The sequence below is a fragment of the Leptopilina boulardi genome, unplaced genomic scaffold (assembly GCF_019393585.1).
Source record: "Leptopilina boulardi isolate dan_hultmark-lab unplaced genomic scaffold, ZJU_Lbou_2.1 LbouV2_384, whole genome shotgun sequence".
In the NCBI taxonomy this organism is placed as follows: Eukaryota; Metazoa; Arthropoda; class Insecta; order Hymenoptera; family Figitidae; genus Leptopilina; species Leptopilina boulardi.
Genome location: NW_026137956.1, coordinates 1,849,961 through 1,866,692, shown reverse-complemented (window position 1 = coordinate 1,866,692; position 16,732 = coordinate 1,849,961). Strand labels below are relative to the sequence as shown.

General features: G+C 26.3%; 2 protein-coding genes across 3 annotated transcripts in view; one reads left to right on the top strand and one right to left on the bottom strand.

Annotated features, from left to right (window-relative positions):
• The window catches only part of LOC127288289 (acyl-CoA Delta-9 desaturase-like), a 40,928-nt gene that overhangs the window by 9,757 nt on the left and 14,439 nt on the right, over nt 1–16,732 (bottom strand). The window lies entirely within an intron of this gene.
• LOC127288287 (acyl-CoA Delta-9 desaturase-like) overlaps nt 2,995–16,732 on the top strand; it is an 87,393-nt gene continuing 73,655 nt past the window's right edge. The window contains exons 1-2 of the mRNA XM_051315652.1: nt 2,995–3,221; nt 3,369–3,441. The gene's annotated coding sequence lies outside the window, so the exon portion shown is untranslated. The remainder of the gene's footprint in view (nt 3,222–3,368; nt 3,442–16,732) is intronic.

Here is a 16,732-nt window from a genome sequence, read left to right as displayed (position 1 = left end):
CTTCCCCTTTAAAACCCATTTTGAATATTTAAAAAATCCTCATTTGTCTCTGAGTAATTGTTCATTAAAGTTTCTGAGTATGGCGAATTCTTCGATATTTAAAAAAATCGTTTGCCATATTGAATACATTATGAATTTTGAAAATCTGCCATCGAATTCCTGTTCAGCGACCCCAAAAACCCTCGAGTAACAAATTACAAGCAAATACAATCGATTTTCAAAAAATCATCGAAGAATTCGCCATAGTCAGAAACTTGAATGAACGATTACTCAGAGACGAATGAAGATTTTTTAAATTTTCAAAATAGGTTTTAAAGGGGAAGAATTGCACTTTCAGATTAAATAGTAAAATTAAAACCCTTTTTTACAGTACACGGAAAAACTTTGTTCAAGAATCATTCCTGAATTTTGTTCAGGAACTGAGGACGCGAGAAAAATTCTGCAAAATTTACAGAAAAATACAAAAATCATTCAAGAAAATACTTGTATTTTTATTATGACATTGGAAGACTTCTTGTTAATGCCGCGATCGGAATATCCCAGTCACTGGGCGTTGAAAGTTTCTTGAACTGTTTTAGAAGACACAGTACAGTAACCAAGCACTTGGCAGGGATTGGTTGCGTCAAATATGTTTCCAATGCATAATATCATAAGCTTCTAAGGTTGCTGAGAGATGTAAAGCGCAGTTTTTGGACTCTCGAGGACGTGGGATCGAGTCCTCCCAGAGTAAATTTTTTTTCTCGCAAACGTAAAAATTTATTCTAAAACAAGTTCAAGACTTTCTGTAGTGAGTTTAGGAAGTTGTCTTGAATTTCTCTACAATTCTTATAGAAATACTGCTTAGAACTTTTCAAAGAAAATATAAATAAGATTTCTTAAATTATTCTCATATCCTCAGTTCCTTAACAAATTTAAGAATGATTCTTGCACAAATTTTTTCCGTGTGTGTATATTATTCTTTTTGTCAACATTGCATTACGTGTGATTTTACAGCCCTATTGGCTAAATTAAATTACTGTGAATGCATTGTAAATAAAATCGAAGGTCAATACAATCTTAAAACAATAAATTAGATTACGTCGATATAGCATATATTGAAATGAAAAATTCTTTTTTAGATAAAAACAAATTTTTATTTTTAACATAAATAAAGCTTATAGTAAAAAAGTTTTTGTAAAATAATAATTATTTTAATCCATATCATTATTTAAAATTGATTTAATTCAAAATTGTGTTAATTTTAAAATCACATAGTCTCATGAAAATATATGCGCCCTTTTTTTTTGTTTTATAATTTTTATAATTTCACTCAAAACTTTATAAATGGTGGGGATTTTTAATTAATATTAATATATATATATATATATATATATATATAATTATTTAATATTATTATCTATAATATAAATATTATAATATTTAAACAAGAATTACTAAAATAAAAGTGTGTGATTTTCAAATTTATTTCATTCTTCAACAATTTTTCAGGAGTGGGGGATGATCACTGCAGTAGCGTCGCTCAAAACTATTCTGCGTACATTTTCGAAAAGTATCGTCGCGTCCAACCTGAAGACCACGTGTTCGTGAAATTTTTTACTTTTTACAAGTGAATTTTTAGCTTTCGGGAGTGCTCGTATTTTTTAAACCGGTGGCTGAGTGACATGTAGAGTATTATATTAATTTTTTAAATTTACTTTCAGTACAATTAAAATATTTAATATCGGGAGTGTTTCCGTAATATTTAAAACCGCGATCGCATAATGTGATGCTTCACGAGAAAAAAGACATTAAAGGCAACAAATTTTAGGTTTTGTTTAGTGATTAAATATTCATTTTTTATTATGTAAAATCATCCCGTGTAGAAAAATATCGTGGCGCTATGATGGCACCATCCTAGCTTTCCGTGACACTGTAATGGCGCTAGGCCCATTTGTCACAATTTTGTATTCTAGCCACTAGCTAGTATTGCGGGAATGGTGAAATTTAAAAATTAAGATACAATTTCCATTACATTTTCTTAAATTACCACATAAAATTCTATAAATTACCATAAATTACCGTATAAATTTCCAAAATTAGTTTTTAACATTTTCTTTTATATATTATAAATTACCTTAAAAATTTCATAAATTACCATACCATAAATTTCCAAAATTAGTTTTCAAATTTTTCTTTTATACATTATAAATTTCCGCATAAATTTCAAAAATACCGTATAAATTTTATAAATTACCGCATAAATTTCCTGCAATTATTTAAAAAAAATTTAAATTTTGTTTGTATTACAATTATAAATTACCTCAAAAATTTTATAAATTTCCATAAATTACCACGTAAATTTTCTTAAATTACCAAATAAAATACCATAAATTACCCTATAAATTTCCAAAATTAGTTTTCAAGTTTTTCTTTTATATATTATAAATTACCGCATAAATTTCATAAATTACAGCATAAATTTCCCGCAATAATTTTTAAATCTTAAATTTTGTTTATATTAAAATTATAAATTACCTCAAAAATTTTATAAATTACCGCATAAATTTCCATAAATTATCATGTAAATTTTCTGCAATAGTTTTTGAATCTTGAATTTTGTTTGTATTATAATTATAAATTACCTAAAAAATTTCATAAATTACCTCATAAATTTCCATAAATTACCAAATAAATTTTCGTTATTGTAGTTTTTTTTAATCTTGAATTTTGTTTGTATTATTATTATAACACTATATACAAAGATTTGTATTCTATTGGATTAGGTTATGTTGCATTCTAGCAGAATGAACTCGCGCCATTGACGGGGCTAGGTGAAATCGCTAGGCTATAGACTGTTATCACGAATCCAGTTGTGGCGCTAGCTATATAGCTAGACTTCCACGATTAATTTCCACACGGGGCAATATCAGATTCTATTGAATATTTTAGATTTAATAAAGACATAAACATCAATGATTTGTATTAAGAGTTGATACTCTTTGTTTATTTTCAATCGAAAAAATCACAAACGTAACCAAAATTTTTTTTTGCCTCTTAAGTTCCCTTTTTTCGTGGAACGTCACATGTAAAAATTAAATAAGTTTAATGTTTACAATTAACACGTGGTTCGGGAGTGTTCGAAATTTTTAAAATCGCGTGTGAGTATTTTTCTTCCAACCTGGTAAACAACGTTCGAATGCTGATCCTGGATGGATATTGGGCATGGGCGAAGGATGTACACTGTAAGATTTTTTATTTTATATGTAATTAATAATTACAAAAAAAAAGAACAGGACAGTGTAAAGAATTTTAACCATCCTGTTTATGTAATAGAATTTTTTTAATAATTTTTTACTATTTTTAAATATTTTTGTTTTTCTTTGTTTTAGACTGAAGGTCAGGAAGGAGGATGCAGAGAAAGCATGGCCCCTGCTATCGCTCCGTCGAGGGAATTCGCGATTGGTAAGTAGAATTTTGTTTCTACGAATCTAACGACACAACCTGCGAAATATTTGAATTTTTTTCTACTAACGTAACAAACATAACCTGAAATGTTTAATTTTTAAAATAACCTCAATTTTTGAATTTAATCATTAAAATAGAAAATGAAAATTATTTTAAATACGTGAGTAATAATGATTTCTATAATTAAATTTTTCTAATTGCTTTTTATTTCACGTGCCACCTTTGTGATTTTGGACATATATGTGTGCGATTCCAAGTGAGATTTTGACTTTTTCGGAGTAGGTTAACCGATTGCAATGAAACTTTGGAATTTTGTTATATATAATAAGACTAATCTTTAACGTAAATTTCAGCCTAAAATATTTGTTAGTTTACGAGATTTGCAATAATAACAAAAAATTTAAAACTGCTATATCTTCCGTTCTAATAAACGGATTGAGGTCTACTTTTTTTAAAATGTCAAGGAAAATGAGAGGAATAAATCTCTTTCAGAACATTTTTTTATAATTTTACAACTAAAAAAATTATTAAATAATAATTGAATAACTTTCGCGCGACTAACTAAAATTCAATCACTTAAACGCTAAAATGATCTTACCTGTGTTTTCTTTAATGTTCCAAAGGATTTTTATTGTAAATGTAAGTTTAACTTAAGAAATTTTATTAATTTATTAGTATAAACAATTGAGATTTCTGCTAGTTGACGTGCAGACGACATTGCGCACGCAGCATTCTCACATAGCCAATTTAGTCCACGAATCACGTCAGTTGGCTATGTGAGAATGCTGCGTGCGCAATGTCGTCTGCACGTCAACTAGCAGAAATCTCAATTGTTTATACTAATAAATTAATAAAATTTCTTAAGTTAAACTTACATTTACAATAAAAATCCTTTGGAACATTAAAGAAAACACAGGTAAGATCATTTTAGCGTTTAAGTGATTGAATTTTAGTTAGTCGCGCGAAAGTTATTCAATTATTATTTAATAATTTTTTTAGTTGTAAAATTATAAAAAAATGTTCTGAAAGAGATTTATTCCTCTCATTTTCCTTGACATTTTAAAAAAAAGTAGACCTCAATTCGTTTATTAGAACGGAAGATACAGCAGTTTTAAATTTTTTGTTATTATTGCAAATCTCGTAAACTAACAAATATTTTAGGCTGAAATTTACGTTAAAGATTAGTCTTACTATATATAACAAAATTCCAAAGTTTCATTGCAATCGGTTAACCTACTCCGAAAAAGTCAAAATCTCACTTGGAATCGCACATGTTCATATTAGAAAACAAATACTAAACATAATTAGAATTGAGTGTCAATGTGTATACTAATGCCATATTGGGTCCACAATTTTGAATTTTTAAAATCTGACATTAAATTTGGATTCAGCGACCCCAAAAATCGCCGAGTACCGAATTTTGAACGAATCGAATTAATTTAAAATTTTTCCGCTATATTGGGTAGCCATATTAGGTCCGCCATTTTGAATTTTTAAAATCTGACCTCAAATTTGGATTCAACGACCCCAAAAACCTTTAATATGATGATAAAAAATTTTTTTGGAAACTTTTTTTTGTACCGTTTTGGGCCCACAAACGATTTTTCTACTCAACTGCGAAGGGGTCAATATTGTTATATCCCCTTTTATTTAATTGTTATTTTTATATACTTGAAAATCAAAGACTTTTTGACTCGCATTTGGAAAAAAATAAACTAAAAATTCATATTATTATTTATAATTATCTCTTATTAATACTACAACGAAAATCAATTTTGATTTTTTCATTTTGAAAAATTTAATTAAAAATAGGAGACTGTTTGTTTCTATTTACCCCTAAATCTGGAAATTAGGGATAAATAGAAACAGAAATTTCAGCAATATTTCTTATATTAGAGAGAGAGAGAGAGAGAAAATTGTTTCTATCAACTACAACACTATTTTCAGCATTATAAAAATGCATTGAAAATAGTATTCATATCTATATTCTCATCATTACATAGTATATTTAACATGGCTTATTTTTAAACTTATGTAATGCATTATTATTTATTAGTTTGAATTATTTTATAACTAACACCATTTTTTTACGTAATTCTTTGTATTTTTTAACATTTGCATACTTAAAATTAATTTTTTCTCAAATTTTCTAAGAAATAATGACTGCATAGAAAAAAGTTGAACTCATATTTATGCATTTCAAAATGAGTGCATGTTAAATGACATTGAACGTGGCGCCATCTGCCTATCTCATTTTTGATGCTTATCAAATTAAGTATAAATTTTGTACTCAATTTGAGATTAGGTTTTTTCTGTGTGTTTCATATTTACCCCTAAATTTTAGTAAAGATGAAAAATTTAGGAGTAAATGGAAACAGTTGATTATTGCTATTTAATGATACCCATATTTTCTACTACCCCACAAAATTGTTCCACGGAAGTTAAATAATAACTCAATACACAAAAAACCGAAAGTATTGCGATTTAAAAGAAAAAACATATTATTAGTGAAACTTAGCAAATCCGTTTCTATTTACCCCAACTGACCCTAAATGTTTAAAAATTATTACAATCCCCCCCTATCTGATTGGTTTTTTTTAGTGTTTAAGCTCAGGTGTCAGATGCGTCGCCGGACGTTATCCCTAGTGTAGGTTTATTTTCACCTGAGCGGTATACGTGTGTGATATTAGTCAGGTTTTCGTGTTTTTTTAAATATAGCTAGAAAGGTCTTTTTTTTATGAATGAGAAGTAATTTTCTCTATATACACTACTGTCGGAAATTGTCGGTACGGCTAACGTGCGTGGAGTAGAAATTTGGTGCTGACTTTAAAGCAAGATATTTTAAGTTAGAAAAAAGATAGAGACTTCTAACTTAGATGGTTGGAAAGCTGATAAAATTCTGCTTCTCAATGTTTATCAAGAAATTTTTTTTCTTTTTTTTTGGTATTTATTACACCGAAAAGATTTGAAGAAAAAATTATGCAATTTTCTACTTTCGAACTAATGTTTTTTGACTCCCGGCATAATCTATAGAATAATGCATGGAAAAATTTTGACAATTTTACAACATAATCTTTAGGGTCTTAGCTTTAATTTGCATTTTTGAAACTTAAAAAATGTTTTGTGGTTCCTGAAATATATGTTAAAAAAGGTCCGAGCATGTTTTCCTACAACTCAGCCATCAATCATCACTTTTCGCCGCCTCGCTGCTGGGTTGTAGAAAAACATTCTCGAATATTTTTTAACATATTTCAGGAACTACGAAACATGTTTGAAGTTTCAAAAAAGCAAATTAAAGCTAAAAACTTAAAGATTGGGTTAAAATTTGAAAAAGTAAAAAATGTTTTGTAGTTCCTAAAATATGTTAAAAAATATTCGAGAATGTTTTTCTACAACCCGGCTGAGTTATAGGAAAACATGCTCGGACCTTTTTTAACATATTTCAGGAACCACAAAACATTTTTTATTTTTCAAAAATGCAAATTAAAGCTAAGACCCTAAAGATTATGTTGTAAAATTGTCAAATTTTTCCATTCATTATTCTATAGATTATGCCGGGAGTTAAAAAACATTAGTACGAAAGTAGAAAATTGCATAATTTTTTCTTGAAATCTTTTCGGTGTAATAAATACCAAAAAAAAAAGAAAAAAAAATTTATTGATAGCAGAATTTTATTAGCTTTCCAACCATCTAAGTTAAAAGTCTCTATCTTTTTTCTAACTTCAAATATCTTGCTTTAAAGTCAGCACCAAATTTCTACTCCTCGCACGTCAGCCGTACCGACAATTTCCGACGGTAGTGTATATAGAGAAAATTTTTTTTCCCTAAACGTTTCTAGTTATAAGAATTTTGCATGATATAATCGTGTCGCTGTCTTCATGTTCTCTTGTAAATGTTCAATTTACATTCAAAATAAATTACACTAAAAAAAGATTTATTTGATTCAAATACTCGGTTACTTGACTATTATCAAATAAATATTTACTTGAACCAAATAATTTTTATTTAAATTATATAAATTGTATTTGAACCAATAATTTATACATTTGAAACCAATACCATCTCATATAATAATTATTTGATACAAATAAATATTTATTTGATAATAGTCAAGTAATTGAGTATTTGAATCAAATAATTTTTTTTTTAATGTATATTTAATTCAAATTAAAAATAGTAATTTTTTTAAAAATCTTGTAAATTTTATTGATATTTTTTTACGTGTACAATTAAAATATATTAATAAATAAAATAAAAAATTTTCTCCTATATAAAAATTGTCACTTGAACTGTGACATAATTTTGAATTAGTCATTTCTTGCAGTTATGTTACTTCCATGGTCACGTCATTCATGCAAAACAATGAATGCACAATGACCTTCTCATGGACGCAGAAACTGCAGAATGTAATTTATGTTGCGTATAATTTTCTAAAGGCGTGGTGATTTTTAAAATAATGTATTTTCCGTATTGAAACAAATTTTAACATTTTAGATTATTTAGCAGAAAAAAAACGAAAACAATTATAATATGAATTTCTAATTTAATTAAAAAAAATTTTAATTTAAAATATTACAAATTACATATCTTGATTTAATATTTTTTAAAAATTCTATTATGAAAATATAAATGACATAATATTATCTAATATAAAATTGAGAACTTTTCTCATATTGTAATTCGATCTTAAGACAAATTTTCTTTCTTAATGTGGTCATGTCATTTGACGTCAGAAACTTTAGTTCGTGATTTTAGCATCATATATTCATTTGCTAATAATACTTTGTCTAAGTATGAAATTCTTTTGCTCCACTTTAAGTTTATTTTTAAAAAAAACATTTACATTCGCATTTTTATTCGTATATAATTTATAGAAAACTTTCTGTCGATTGTTTGTTCGGCCATTTGCAATTTGGGACAAATGAAAATTCTATCAATTAGAAATTCTGTTAAATGATTTTTCAGTTAAGTAAAAATTCTGTAGTGTGAAAAATCGGTTATATAAAAATTATAACAAATAAAAATTCTATGCAATGAAATTCTACTCAATAAAAATTCTTTAAAATGCCTATTATGTTAAACGAAAATTCGAGCAAATAAAAATTCTGACAAATAAAAATTCGGCTCAAAAATAATTATGCGACAAATGAAATTCCATTAAATGAAAATTCTAACTAATGATTTTTAGCACATAGTCATGCATCCTTATTTTCGATATAAATTAAAATAAAACTTACAAATTTTGTTAAATTAAACAAAAACGTAGAAACTGATCTCTATGTTTAAATTACAATGTTTTTTTCTAAGTGTAGGTAAAAAAATTCTAACTGCCCGATAAGCGATTAAATGTTTTTTTTTTTTTTTTTTGTATAATAATTTTGAAATTTACTACATCATTAATCAATCAATCCTTTTTTGTGTGTGAGACATTTTATACATTGGCTTTAAGGAATATATACATAATATTATCGTAGGTATATACGTATAGAAAGTGAATTGATATGAGGGAAAAGTTTGCAAGACGATGTTTGTGGCGCCGGCTAGGCAGGATAATTTAATTAGCAGGTCTTGATGATCAGAAAAAGATATCGTATAAATGATTAAAATAGATGCAATGAAAGAAGTGCAAAAATTAAAAATTTCTGTCGCTGTCTTTTTTTTAAATTTATTATAAGGTCATATAATAGAGGTACTTAAAACTCCCTTGCAATTCATAATTATTTATTTTTTTGTACATTTATATACACGCTGTGAGCTTGAATCAAATTTAAATGAAAAGTTTAGTAACTGCAAATGTTTTTGTGAATTTTAAACCTATATGTTTTCAGATTTATTTTACAATAGAAAAATTAAATCATTAAAGCCCAAATGCACGGAATTTATGTTATTTTATAAAAAAAAAATCATTCCGTCTTTAGATAGAGTACAGTTAAATAGGAGAGAGTCACTACGGTTGGGCTACGATTTGATTTGTGGCCGTAACTTTCGTTCTGGGCTTAATTTCGGATGTTTTCACATATAGTTATAAAGATCTTCCAAAGTGGAATGTTTCTTTTAAACATCAGAAAATGATTAGACCAAAAGTGTAAAAGTTATAGACATTTAAAAAAAAAATTTTTTTGTCGTTACGGTCGCGGACCAAAATTTCATGGTTGGGTCACTGTACAAAATTAATGTTATATGAAGAAAATTGATCCGTAAATGACAAAAAATACGGAAATTGAGTTAAAAATGAGAAAGAAAATCTAAAATTGAAATGAAATAAGTCCTCTGAACCGAAAGTTGATTATTTTTTGCGTTTTGCAAAATTGGTCTAAAAAATTCAATAAAAATTATATCCAATTTTTTCAAATGGAAATAGCATTTTTGGCTCTTTTTTATATACAAAAATGAACTTTCGATTTCAGAACGTATAATAATATTGTAAAATCAGTGGGTGGACCAACCATGACATACGGCGCCATGAACATAAACACGTCGTATAAACATATAATAATGACAATAACGCTAAATAACGTTTTAAATTTTTAAATTTCATTGTAATGAATAATTTTAGTCAAAAGTTTTGTGTCATGATTTTATCATTTATTTACTTTTTATTGTACAATTAGGTATTTATTGCAATTTCATTTTATTGTATCTGACGTGAAAAGTTTGTTGCTATCACTAACAAGTTTTTTGGATGATTTCCAATGTCCCTACTTGTCATAATTCTCGTCAACTATCGCACCCTGCTCTAGTAAAAATTTAGTAACATTATTGTTAAATTTTAAAGTTACTAAATTTTTACTCTGAAAATTCTCATATAGGATCTTATATAGGATCTCACATAAATTCATATATTAAAATCCACATAAAATCTTATGTGTCATGTAAGAAACTATATAGGATCCTATGAAAAATCATATAGGAAATTGAGACATGATTTAAAGTAGGATTCGATGTAAATTCTTATAAACGTATTCTTAGGTAATAAATTATGTAAATTCCTATGTGAAATCCTACAATTTTTTCTTTCAATTTCTTATGTCAATTTCCTTCGTGTTTTCTCACTAAAAAACATACCAAAATTCATTGCTCAATCCTTAACCAGAAATTTTCCTATATCAAATCATACATCAAATCTTTTTTCGATTCTTGAATAAAAAATTATTACAAATTATCTGACATGAAATCATATTGAAAATCCTCACGTGAGATCATATATATGATTGATTTGAACATAAGAAATCATATAGGATTTCATGTAGATTCTAAAATATTTATATTTAAGATTTCACATAGAATGATATAAAGAAAACAATATAGGATTTCATATAGGAATTTTCAGATGGCAGACAGCAGTTTATAAAAAATAAAAATTATTTAATTAAAAATCAAATAATCTTACTGCAATTCATCTGAAAAGAAAAGAAATTGTGCTTTGCAATACACCTTCTGAGTTAGAGTCTCAGCTTTTATAGTATTCAAGACTGATCTCAACTGTGAGAAAAAAAATTAGCATCATCTGGCGGCGTAAAAGTGGAACTATGATGATATACATCTATATTTGAATTTCCCATAAAATTTCCAATATAATTTCCGACATAATTTCTCATATAATTTCCGACTTGGTATCTTAGATGGACAATTAAAACAATGAAATCCACACATGACATCCCACATAAATTCCTATCTGATGAATTCTTACATGAAATCCTATATAGGATCCTATATAGGATTTTATATATGATCCTACATAAGATTTTATATGGATTTTTATAATATATTTCTGCACTGCAAAAAGAAGTATCTTAATATAAGATGTTTTGGTAGTCATTTTTAAGATGTTTTGGTAGTAACTTTTTAGTTATTTAAAATATCTTAGTTTAAGATGTTAATAGTATCTTTGCCAAAGTGCTTTACATATTTTTGATGAAAAAAATTTTGAGGTTAACTATGGCCTCTTATGTAAGATGCTTAATGTATTTTATATTTTAGTAACTTCAAATTCTGACGTATCTTAGAATTTACAAGCATCTTTTTTCTAAACATCTTATGACCCCACAAATATCTTAATTCAAGTTACTTATAGAAACTTACCGAAGTAACTTACAATTTAAGATGGAAGAAATATTTTCATTTTTGTTAAAACGCAAAAATCATATTAAATATTAATAAGATACTTTACAAAATATCTTTTTTTAAGGTGGAAGATACTATTTTTCCATATTACATCTTATTGTAAGATACCAAATAAGTCACTTTTTTTTGCAGTGTGTATGATAAATTCTTACATGAGATCCTATATAGGATTTTATGTAGGATCCTATACAAGATCCTATAGTTTAAAACACTGCTTTCCTAGACGAAATAAAATTAAACGGAAAAAAGTTCATATTTTATAAACAAATTAAATAATTTAATATTAAGGGTTACAAAATGTTTATTTAGACAATGATTTTAATGGAATAATATGAAACTTGTTACTCGGGAGTTTTGGAGGATGCTGATTATAAATTTCATATCAACTAATATAGTAAATGACGAATATTATTATTTTTCTAATAAATTAAAATTATCGATAGAAGAAGAATGAAACCATGTTGAAAAAGTTCGAAGAATTATTATTTTGGCTGCATTGTAATTTTTCCATAAAAGAAAAGTTTTAAACTCGTTAAAAAATGCAAAAAATATTTTTACTTCATTTCGAAGATTATTATTAAATATTGTTGACTTTGGATTTTATGTTTCTTGTAATAAAAATATAGAAACGTGAAAAGATTAAAAAGAATTATTGTTGCCTTGCTCTTTTAAATTTCTTTTTCAAAAAAGTTTTGAAATCGTTAAAAAGTTTTTTTAAAAAATTATTTCGCCTAAAGGGGCCGTCCATAAACTACGTTACCTATTTTAGGGGAGGAGGAGGTCTAAAAAGTATGAAAAATTGGTAACGTTGTTTTTGGACGGTCCCAAAGTAGTTGCAATTATAAAATTAAGTAAATACTTTTTAACGAATTAATATAAGAATTGATTATTATCATAATAATTGATAACTATTAAAGTAATACTAATTCGTTAAAAAATATTTACTTAATTTTATAATTTCCCAACTACTTTAGGCAAAATAATTTTTCAAAAATTTTGAACGATTTCAAAACTATTGTCGCAAATAAAATTTAAAAGCAAGGCAACAATAATAATATTCTAATCTTTTCAAGTTTCTATACTTTATTACAAGAAACATAAAAATCCAAGGACCATAATAATCCTATCGTTAAGTAATAATTTTTTCAAACTAATCGGAAATTTTATCCTTATTTGATAAATAAAGGCTATAAATAAATAAATAAATAAAAGTTTGTATAAAAAGTTAAATTTATTTACAAAACGACATAAAAATAATTCTATTCGAATTCTATTAATATTAAAATACTTAAGTATATTTCTTAAAGAAAGGCAGAGGTGTATCTTTTATAATATTTTGGTTTCAGGAAAATCACATTTATGAATTAAAACTGACAATATTTGCAATTAACCTGATCACTTTTGAATCCTCTTCCGTTTTTTTTTATTTATTTTTTCTTCCTCTCTTGTGTCCTGTTTGTGGATTAATGTCCATCAACATCCTAGAAAAACAAATGTTTCCATTATTTATAAAAAGTAGTTAGTGATGTTTAAGAAAAAGTTAAATTTCATTTTGAGTTTAATTTTTTGATCATTTTTCTCAGTGCATTTCTTTATGAATCCTAAAAAAGTATTGTTATAAAAGTATTAATTATTATTTACCTTTTAATGAACTCCTTGAATATTATTAAATCAAATTTTTCACTTCACAAAAAAGTGACTTTCACTATTATAGGTATAAAAAAATTTTTCTCACTAGTTGTTGTATGTAGTTAATCTCTTTTCCAGAAAATTATTAACACTTAAAAAATATAAAGAATAGAAATAATTTCACATTTTATATGGAAAAGCATTTCTCCAAATATTATAGGAAGTACTTCCTACTTACATTGAAAAAAATCCATCATTTTCTGAAATTTTTCCATATGGTGATAAATAATTTCCAGTTTTATGTGGAAAAAGCTTTTTTCCTACTTTCTTTAGAAATATTGCCCACTTATATTGGAAAAAAATCCATCATTTTCGGAAATTTTTCCTAATATTCTAGATGAATTTCCGTTTTCCTGTGGAATTAGTATTTTTTCTCCTTTTTTCGGATATATTTCCTATTAAACATTCAGAAAACAGTATTTTCCACCTACTTTCGGAAAAATATCCTATTATTTTATTGGAAAAAATTCCGAAATTTTTTACATTGTACGTATGAACTCATATGGTTTCCTATATAGGATCTCATATAAGAATTCATCATACAGAAATATATATATATATATAAATCCATGTAAAATCTTATGTAGGATGATATATAAAATCCTATATAGGATCCTTTATTGGATTTCATGTAAGAATTCATCACATAGGAATTTATGTGGGATGTCATGTGAGGATTTCATTGTTTTAATTGTCCATCTAAGATACCAAGTCTGAAATTATTTTGGAAATTTTATGGGAAATTCAAATATAGATGTATATCATCATAGTTCCACTTTTACGCCGCCAGATGATGCTAATTTTTTTTCTCACAGTTGAGATCAGTCTTGAATACTATAAAAGCTGAGACTCTAACTCAGAAGGTGTATTGCAAAGCACAATTTCTTTTCTTTTCAGATGAATTGCAGTAATATTATTTGATTTTTAACAGGGATGTGTCCGGAAACGGAACTAAAATCAATTTTAATTTTGTTCCGTTCCGTGCCAGAGGCATGAAACTGAATTACTTAAGAAATTTGTTTTGTGTCCCGGCACGAAACAAAAATAAGAGGCAATTTTATTTTGTGCCGAGGAACGGAACAAAAATACGAGGTAATTATATTTCGTGCCGAGGTACGAATCCAAAATAAGTGGTAATTATAATTTGTGCCAAGGAACAAAACAAAAATAAGAGGTAACTATATTTTGTGCTGTGGAAAGAAACAAAAATAAGTAGAAATTTTATTTCGTTCCAAGCTCAAAAACAGAAATATATAGTAATACATTTACGTGTCCTGACACGTTACTAATTAGACTCGGATTTTGTTTTGATTCTAAACCCTCTATTCAACATGATACAAACATTTAAATCTCATAAATTCCGAGAAATGAATATTTATCTAATTCTATAGTTTATTTCATTACTAAGATTAAATAAAAATACTCTATAAATTTTAATATATGAATATTAACATCATAAATGAATATTGTACCCTTTCAGATATATGTATATTTTTTTACTCAACAAAGTTTATAGATCATTGTACCCGTAAGGGTTTTTGGGGTCGCTAATTAAGAAACCAATATCAGTTTTTTAAAAATTCAAAATGGCGTATCCAATATGGCAGACGATTTTAAAAAAAAAATTATCGGATTTACATGAAACTTATTACTTAGGGGTTTTTTGGGTCGCTGATTACGAATCTGATATCCGTTTTTAAAAATTCATAATGGCGAATCCAATATGGCAGACGATTTTTTAAAAAAATTATTGTATTTACATGAAACTCGTTACTCAGGGGTTATTTGGGTTACTGATTACAAATCCGATATCAGTTTTCAAAATTCAAAATGGCGGATTCAATATGCCGAATAATTTTGCAAAATGTCCTAGCCGTAGCCGGATATCTCTACGATGTCCTCAGGTTATCTATGGATATCCTAATTACCGGATATCCCTAGAACGTTCGTAGGATTTCTTGAATATCCGGATGCTGTTAGGGAATATTAATTGAGTAAAAACTCAAAGAATATTTTATGATTACATGTTTTCATGATAGTACCCGGTTATGATACACCCTGTATATATTCAGTCTATATTTATTTTATTTTAATTAAATTTCTCAGAAATCTTATTTAACATTTAATAGACAGTCAACTTGTTGATAAACAATTTTTATTGTATGCGACTTATTTATTTTATTTATTTACTATACATATATACACTGCCGCTCAATAATATTTACCCACCTTACAGCATATTAGGGCTTTACAAAAAGTTTTGCATCTTTAATTCTAAAAAAGATTTAACCTTCCTCAAATATTCAACTTAAAGCTTATATCTATGACTTTAACGATACAAAAAAGAAAATAAAAAAATGCATTGTTTAATTGTTTAAAATAACAAAAAAAATTTTCATTTTTTTGTAAATTTCAAATTGATCTTGGTTATGAAGAAATGATCAGAATTTAATTCTCGATACGGCATTTGAAAGCTTATTTTATCACCTTTTAAACGCTTTTTTGAAAATTTGTCTACGATGATTTTTGAAAAAGATATGACCATTTACTCGACCATTTATTTAAAAAAATGGCCCATTTTTTTCAATTGTTGATAACTTATGAACAATTGACTTTTGAAAAAAATTGTTTTGAGAAAAAATGTTCCTTATTATGTGTAGACCTAGGAAAAAAATAATTAAAATTTTTTGAAAATAATTTTGTTTTTCTCATTTTGACCTCATGTATTTGTCGTAAAAATATATAAGATCAAAATGGGAGAAAAACAAAATTATTTAAAAAAAATTTTTAATATTTTTTTCCTAATTCTACATATAATAAGGAACATTTTTTCTCTAACCAATTTTTTTCGAAAGTTAATTGTTCTTAAGTTATCAACAATTGAAAATTTTTTTCAATGACTGATAACTCGAAAAAAATGGATTTTTTAAATTTTTGATAAGAGAAGAAAAGTTTCAGTTTTTCTTTTACTTTTCAATAATGTTAACAAAAATTTTTTAACAATTTTTTTTAATTTTTAAAAATGCGCAAAATGCTGCGAGCGGTGTTTAAACGTTTACTTAAACCAATAAAACTTATCGGCCCACTCTAAATTTTTTTTTTCAAAATTTTCTTAGTATTTCCAGGTATGTTTAAAAAAATTAAAAAAATATCATAGCCAAATTAAAAAAAACTTTATTTGTTTATAAAAAATTGTTATTTTTTTAATAAAAAATGAAAAAAAAATTTTTGTTAACATTATTGAAAAGTAAAAAAAAAACTGAAACTTTTCTTCTCTTATCAAAAATTTAAAAAATTCATTTTTTTCGAGTTATCAGTCATTGAAAATAGGTCTACATTGAAGAAACTGAAATTTCGAAAATTTTTCAAAAAATAAAAGAAAATAGAAAAAGTAACGGTAACGCGTTACTCTTTTAAAAAAGTAACTGTTCCCATAGCACATTACTGTTTAGAAAATGTAACGCAATAATTTTTA